We start from the raw sequence: 8423 nt of genomic DNA, 5'->3' as shown, positions 1-8423 counted from the left end.
GGCACAGGCCAGCCCCGCCGCGGCCCATGTTGATGGCACCATGAAGGTGTCGGAAACACTGGGTACTGAGGCACCACAACTGGGTCTGGAAAGCAATTGTGTGCTTAGGAGGAGATGCGGGGGTGTACAAGGAGGGTCGGGGTGCACAAAAAGGTGCATAAAATGTGGTATTGGGGTGGCTTGGGGACCACGTGGGTCCGACAGCACCTGCAGCCACCCACGGCTTAAAAGGGGGAGATGGAGGAAAAAAAAATATTCAGACCGATGGGCGAGGTGATGTCTCTGACCAAAACCCACCAAGGTGGGAGAGAAGGGTACTACAGCGCTGGAGACGGAGGGTTGGGGTAAGAGAGTTACGGGTGTGGGGACAAACTGCAGCCAGAGGTGCTGTGCCAGCACCGACGGCGATGGTGCATTTATTAATTTGCCTTCGTGACTGGGTTCTTTGGCTTCTCTTGTCAGGGTGAAGACAGTATCATGTCAGCCACAGTAAAAAACATCAATTAAAACAGCACAGCCACTCCAAGGATCCAGCCGCAACATGTGGTCTCTCCAGTCTGGTGTGGACTTTCCATAGGGCTTAATACAACGTGTATGGCACCTTCAGTCTCTTTTGTCCCTGTCAGATTGTATTGTTACCCCGTTACTCCTTATCCCCGTGTCCTAGATTGTGTTTTGTACATCTCACAGTTGGAGCAATTCATATTTTCTGCTGTTAACTTAGCTGCGTATCAGTCAGGGGTAAAATGTCTTTTCTCAAGTTGTGCGGAGAGACCTGCTAAGCATCCCTCGAAGCCCTCTGTGATCAATAGAAGCCGTATTGATCGAAAAGTAAGGTTTTCATGCTGTAGATACTTTGTTTTGTTTTAATAAAATTTTGATCTGAATCAGACCCAAGTCTTTTTTTTTTTTTAATCCTTTGAATACAAGTGTGAAATCCCATGAACACGTTGCAAAGAACTGCAGTCAGTCCAAAAATGAAGCACTTCTTTTTATGATTTCCAGCTCTTAGGGCATGTGACAGCCTTGGCAGCTTCTCTGCTCTCACAGCAGCTAATGACAGGGGCGAAACTGCCAGGATTGCCCATTTCTTTTGCTCACTGCATCACTGCATGGGTTTCTAGGCTTTTTGACTCCAAGCTGGAGATCTTAGGGTTCCAGACCCTTACCAGGGTGGGTTTCCAGGAGCTATGGCTGAAAACCTGGAAACTGTGGCAATAACACTCAGGAATCCTTGGGTACCTTGTGGGCTTTGCCTGCAGATAGAAACCCTGTGGTCTCTTAAGAAAAGCACCGCAGACCCGAGGGATCTGGGGCCTCCCTTATGATGTTTCCCGGAGTTTTGGCTTGGGATGTACCCTCTAGGAGGATGGTCAGCCAGAAAATAACGCTTTGGGGGTCCAAGAATCTGGGAGACTCCTTGGGAACCCCAGCAGTTTTGCTGAGCTCTTGCTCTGTACTTGTCAGAAGTTCATTTTTCACCCATTTCACAGAACATTTCCATGTTTTCTGACCTCGCTCTAGGTAGAAACGCTTCAACTGATTTCCTCGGTCTTCCCATCAGGTCCTTTTAAATTGTTTATGTATTATTGAAAAGCACTATGGCTCATTAGCAACAAACAAAGACAATTGCTCAGGCTTGCTGGCGCTTTGTAACGTCTCCAGGGTTTCCTGCTTCCACATCTTCAGCTGCTGCGCAGGTCAGAATGATCGATTTTTACTGTTCCCTTCGCTAATAAGCTTTCGCTACCTTGGGTGCTCACTTCTTTGCCTTTCATTTTCTTTCATTGTGCTTCAAAGAGGGTGGGGAGGGGGGGTTGAGGTTGTTTTTGTGCCACAATAAATGTGCCGCACCTCAGTTCCTAAACGCGTTAAGCCACAGAACAAATTGCTTCTTTTGAACTGCTCCAGTGTAACAGTAAAACCAAAATGTCAGCTCATAAAGCATTTTGAGCTGTTCATTGTAGCCTGGCACCTCTGGGAGAGCAGTCTTGTCTGCGCTAGTGAGTACTTAACATCCTTTCTGATGTTATAACGACGAGGTCGGTTCTGGGACGAATTGTCTGGCTGAGGAAAGTTCCCAGTCTGTTGAGTTCATGGTCTGATTCTTAGGGGATGAGGGCTCATATCACTGCAAAAACTTTCAGGTCATCTCAATATGAGGCTAGAGATGTAGTTGCTGAACTTGCCTTTTTTCCTTCGCGAGGAGTGAGACTGGTTCATCCCAGCTACGATGCTGGACCAACGTGCCGAGCTCCTTGTTTGCAGCTTGGTGTATTCTTCACGAGTGATCCCAATTACAGATCTAAGATCTAATAGTATAATTCGCTCCCGATAAAATAAAAATGAAATCTATTCAAAATTCAGCTCACATCGATTCTATGATATTAAAATGAATGACAAAATAATGTCAGAAAATAGAAAAAAAAATTAATATTTTCCATGTGACGTTTCAAAAGCAATTTAAAAATCAATTTCCCTTCACTGTATCGAAAGGCGGACACGCAGTGATGTCAGTGTAAGCATCCGATGAGCAAGGGCGATTTCTCAGCTCTGTCTCTCTGCCAGGAGTGAATACTAACACTCAGCAGAGCAGCCGAGCTGCCTCGCGGACTGTGAATGGACAGCAGTGCTCTTGAGGCCATGTTCTGACAGTCAGGATGGTCTGAGGACAAAGACGAGATGAGGTTTGTAGGCTGAAATAACATAGCTGGAAAATTAAATAAGCTTTCACCTGTAGGACTAAAGATTTTCTTTGCTGCCCAGGGCTTATCTGTTTTTTCCAACAACAGCAGATGCTCTAATAAAAGAAATTATTTTTACCTACAAACATCGTCCTGCTTCTTCCAGTGTTGTTTTGACTTTCTTCAGAGATGGCTGAAATAAAACAAAACACGTTTTCACATCATGGAAACACCGGGGAGTCTGTTTCTGCCCGAAAAGCAGGCTGGGTGGTGGTGTCTTCTCTAGTACAGATCTGTAGCGCTTCAAAGTGTCGATGAGCCCCGGCAGCATTTTGAGTTCCTGACTTCTGAAATGCTGCGCAAGGCAAAGTTGTGGACTCATTATGCTGAGCGAAGGGGTTTGTGTTGAGTTACTGAATGCATCAGAAATCTTTCCTTCAGCTCTGCCCGAGAACCGCGTTGTGAGCCATCTTCCACGTACCAGAGAAAATGAGAGCAGGGAATTTAGGAAGCCAGATTTGTTGAGGAGTTTGCCACTTTTCCCAGCCCCAGTACGCCGACAGTCAGGCCTTGGTTCCCCAAAGGATCACAGATTTTTGGGTTTTGCTTTGGTATCAAATACAGCGATGGGGGAAACCAGACAGAGCTGTAAGCTCCTGCATGGAAAGTTCTCTTGTTTCATTTCCAGAAAAACATTTTTTGAGCCTGTTAGATGTGGCAAAAACTGACAAAATGCTAGGGATTTGCCATTTGACACAGGCAGAATCTTCTTTATCAAAGCTGAGCTTTCCCAGACAGGTTTTCTTGCTCTCTTGTTTTCTAAAGCGTGGCTTTTCCTGAGAAGTAAACCAGTTGTGTTTTTAGTGCATGGGAAGCAAATCAATCATAGAATCATAGAATGGCTTGGGTTGAGAGGGACCTTTAAAGCCCATCCAGTCCAACCCCCCTGCCAGGAGCAGGGACATCTCCAACCAGATCAGGTTGCTCAGAGCCCCGTCCAACCTGGCCTTGAATCAAACCAATCTTGCCTGTTTTCATAATCAATACGTACGTGACACAGGCCAGGAAGAGGCAGGTAATTCTGACATAAACACTGATGTGCAGAGGCTACAGGGCTTCTGTCGTGCCGCGTCCACGGAGGATGTGAATCTGTCTCAGAGCAGTTACTGACCTTTGGCTCAGCCTGAAACTCCTTGTGCTTTTAGTGCTGCAAATGCCTGTTCCAACCGCAGGGTATCGGCGGTGGCGGAGCTGTCGCGCAGGTATTGTGTGAATATCTCTGGGGTAGATCTGCCAAGGTAGCATGTTTAATTTAAGCATCCCTGAAACGGTGAGTTCTGCAGTCCTGGCAGATTTTGAAAGAGGCAAACAGAGCAAGCTAATGAGATGCCTGATTCCTAACTGCATAAACTGCAACTTACAAATAATTCATTATTTCACCTTAGATTTCACCTTTGGCTTCACCTTAGACTGCTTCACCTCTGAGTTTGCAGTCAGATGGAGGTGCCACAGGTAAAAAGAAGCCATTATTAGACAGAGTTACTGCAAGTGGGGACATTAAATAGTTTTAATACATCGGAGCTCCACCTTGACCTTCCTTTGTTTAACAGCATCTTTGGTCTCTCTATATGCCCCATCCCTGGAAACATTCAAGGCCAGGTTGGACAGGGCTCTGAGCAACCTGATCCAGTTGGAGATGTCCCTGCTCCTTGCAGGGGGATTGGACTGGATGGGCTTTAAAGGTCCCTTCCAACCCAAAGCATTCTACGATTCTATGATTCTATATATTTCATTGCTGGTTCAAACTTCTCCTCTCCTGACCAGCAATGATATCTCTGCTGTAATGGAGTGTGATGTGTTATCTCCAGTAACAATGTCATTATGACAATGATATTTTTCATGATGGACATGGCAGAGAAGGGATTCAGAACGGGCAAGTTGGACTCTCCAGTGTTTCTGAGTCCAGGGCATTTCCAAAGAATGGGAAAACTGGTAAAGTGACAGACTGTTGAGTGTTGGGCAATGGTGATGGACTCACTGTCTTTTAACTGGCGTCTGGCATGGCCTGGACTCTACTTTTTCTCTCTCTGCAATTTTATTGAGAGACGTGAGAAATTGACTCCTGATGGTTGATAAGGTTTTGAGCACGTGTGGGAGACGCGTGCCAGGTTTAAGGCTTTGGTTGTAGAGGGGTTGAATAACTCAATAAGCAGCAGTTTAAAAAGGCAGTCGGACACCTGTAAATGATTTCCCTGAAGACCCTGTAAGGTTTGTTTTGAGGTAAGATACCTCATCTGGCTCCTCTCCTTTCCATCTGTGACCCTGCTCACGTCTGAATCCAGTCCTGCTGCTTCTCCTACTAAAAGATGAACAACTCCTGTGGTATTTGGCTGTGCGGACAAGACTGGGCTCGTTTTCTCTTCCAGGCAATCGTTCTTTGTAACGCAGTTCCCTGCAAGGTAAAGAAGAGATTTTGAACCACTGACAGTTCTGACAAATTGGGAAGGGATATGCTGGGGGTGAACTCTTGGGTTTATTTCCACGGTTTTTCATCACAAGGCTTCTCTGTGAAATAGCATGTGGGCAAGAGAGGAAGGAGCACACTGGAGTTTAGTGGGATAGCAACTGGTTGTGGGACTTGAAGTACTGATAGTTCGGCTTTTACGGTTGGGGGAATTACTGCCCTCACTTCTTCAGCACTTGTGAGCAAATATTGTCATCCCGTGGGCAAGATACTGCTACCATTCATTGGAGAACCTCCCAAAGTACAAACTCTTGTAGTTTAACCTACTCTAGATGAGGTTTAGCTGGATCCTCACTGATATGAACTAGGAGGTGGTGAAAACATACAGCTGAAGATGGGGACTTCTCACCTGCCCTAGCTTTTCTGACATTAACTACTCCTCATTCACAGTCCTCAGGCCTGACAGAACTTTTCCTCAACAAATTATTATTATTAATCTCATTTTATAGTGGGGACAGTTAAGCTGCAGACACAGGCAGAGACTAGGTCACATCAGCTGGGACAAAGAAAGTGAACAGATCCTGGGATTTCAATTTCTCCTCTCCAATATTTTGTATCTCCATGGTAGATGTGTATTTGTGGGAGAGCAATGGTAAGGAATAAATTCTTTTTGTATACCTGAAACCTAAACTCATCTAACGCTGGTATCAACAAGTACTGTTGAGAGAGACAACTCATGCCCTAAAACAGTGTGCTCTACCAGCAGCCGTCTTCTTGTTGTGCAGCTCTCCAAAACTTTCCATCTCAACTCCTTCATCCTTGTTTTGGGAATGTGCAGTAATAGAAATTCGAGAAGTGCTACTCCACTTTCACCAGCCTGGTTTGAAATATCCCCAGCCCCTGGACATTTACAGCTTTGGCCAGGGGAGGAGTCTTCTCCTTCTCTGTTGGGAAGCCTTTTGTGGTAGTCAGCTTTAAATTTCCATTTCTTTTATGATATCATGTCACTTAAAAAATAACTAAAATAAATCACTGATGTATTTTTAGGTGTGAGGATGGATGAGTCTCTCTCCTTTCCTTAAGTTGTCACATTCTTGGGATTATGTGTTCCATCAAAAACTTCCAGAAGAAGAACTTCCCCCAAAATATTCCTCCCATTCCCTCCTTGGCAGATATTTTCTCAACAATTTCACTTATTTGCTAAATGCATCGCATTTTAGCACCTTGCACATTCTCAGCATAGCATTTCAGAAATGATCCCTGTTTCTCTGGATGGAGCAGGAGACATTCCTGCTGTCTTAAACATTTCATTTTCGGTGAGGTACATGAGCTGGTTTTCTCACCTACAAATGTTTCTCTGACATACTCGGAGCCTGCCCCTTACTAACATAACACAGCAAGGCTCCCGCGACGAAGAGGAGAAGCAAGAAACCGCTCTGCTGAGGATCTGCCCTTCTTTCTCCTCTTATTTTTTAAACTCCCCTCTTTGTGTTTCGTTTTATTTTTCTCTGCCAAGTTGTATTTGGGTGATTTCCAAAGCAGAACTCCTTGATCAAGCAGTGCTGGTGCTAGGACTGCCTATGTGTGTTGCTGCTTGTCAAAACCGGTAAACGCTAAAAACTCCAGGCATATGTTGGGGGGAGATGGGGGGAAAATTGGAAATAGCTTCGTTTTTTTTTTTTTAGTCCTCTCCCCGTTCCTCCTCCTCATTCCTTAAGTTTGTTAAACTTGACATCTCTTTAAATGAGCTGGAAGAACTTCAACCTGAAGCGCTTTTCACTTCTGAGAGTCTCCCTGCATTGGTTATGTCTCTCCATGCTTTGGGCGAGTGAGCATGACTTTCCAGAGGTGATTGATGACTTCTCGTAGAAATGTTCTTTCAATTAAAATAACCAAAAAACACGCAAAAAGGAGGAAAAGAGAGGGTTGGGGTTTTTATTTTGCTATTTTTACCTTTGTCCAGAAGGTGAATCAGACTTATCTGTATCAAAAAGTAGGCATGTCGTCTTCTCCTCTGGAGCTGAACATTTAACTGGCTTCCCTCTGTCCTGGTCCACCTTGCCCCTGGAAAGCGACACTCTGGTGAGCTCAGCTTGGCCTCCCTGCTAAGGCATGCCTCCTTGCAAATCTTTTCATATTTTCTATGATTTAAGACCAGGTTCCCCCCCCGCCCCCGCTTGAGATGAAGAACTAGCACACTAATTCTCAATACCCTCAAGGTATCAGAGAATCATTATAATTAAACATCTAAACGATGCGTTCACCCCAGGTAGAGCTTGTTCCTCTAAAAGCTTTTGGTGACAAGGAAATTGAAAGGGAATGTATCTTCAGGTAATAAAGAGTTTTGCAAACTGCAGCATCGCAGTCTGCCTCCCAGACCTTCCTTTGTTCAGCGCTGGGGTTTTGATTCAGTCTATTGTAAATTTTGGACCCAAATTCACTTTTCCTTCAGTGAGAGTCAGGGATACCATCACTAACATGTTTTTAGCCAGGTGTTGTGTTATTTATTAATGCTTCTCCAACTTGTGTTGCTTCTGGCTCCCACATCATGGGAATCAGAGTTCTTTCTGACCTCGCACTGAGCTTGAGTTTCAGTGCGCTGTGGGACATGTGGGATTTTGAAAATTGGACCTACCTGTCTATTCAGAAGAAGTCTCATGGTCAAAGACCTTTGAAACCACAGCTCTCCCTGAGTAACTTGACATAACTTCTCGTGGGCTCCAACAAGGTTTTGGGAAGTTGCTCCAAGATCCCTTCAAAGAGGGCTAGAAACCTACTAAGCTATTTTTTTTTTTTTTCCCACATGACATATACCTATGTATTATTGGCATCCATCTTTTCCTGTGCAATGCTCTTTCTTCCACTTCTTTGCTTTTACTGTCTCCAGGAGTGTGTTCAGCGAACAGACGTGATGTCTAGGTCCGCCTTATTTATTGCTCCACCCGTGACTTTTGTTCACTCCTGTTATGGAGATCGATGATATATAATGCCACAGGATTGAGGCTCCTAGATTAGTGGATGGAAAACTTGTTCCACTATTAGAGCAGTACCTGGCATGGCTTTAGCCCAAGCAAATTATCACACTCCCAAATAATGCATAGGTCTAGTCCGGGGCAAACATGGACCACGGACCAAGCAGTGTAGATATGACTCCTGTTTGGGGATGAAGGTATAAAGATAATTTAGCTCTGTGGACAGAAACTATATTTTGTATGTTGGCCTCAGGGCCAGAAGACGTGTCCGTGGTCCACTTATTCAATAGCACAGGCATGGTC

Source organism: Chlamydotis macqueenii, chromosome 1, assembly GCF_036417535.1.
Source record: "Chlamydotis macqueenii isolate bChlMac1 chromosome 1, bChlMac1.mat, whole genome shotgun sequence".
NCBI classification, from domain to species: domain Eukaryota; kingdom Metazoa; phylum Chordata; class Aves; order Otidiformes; family Otididae; genus Chlamydotis; species Chlamydotis macqueenii.
This window is presented reverse-complemented; position numbering follows the sequence as displayed.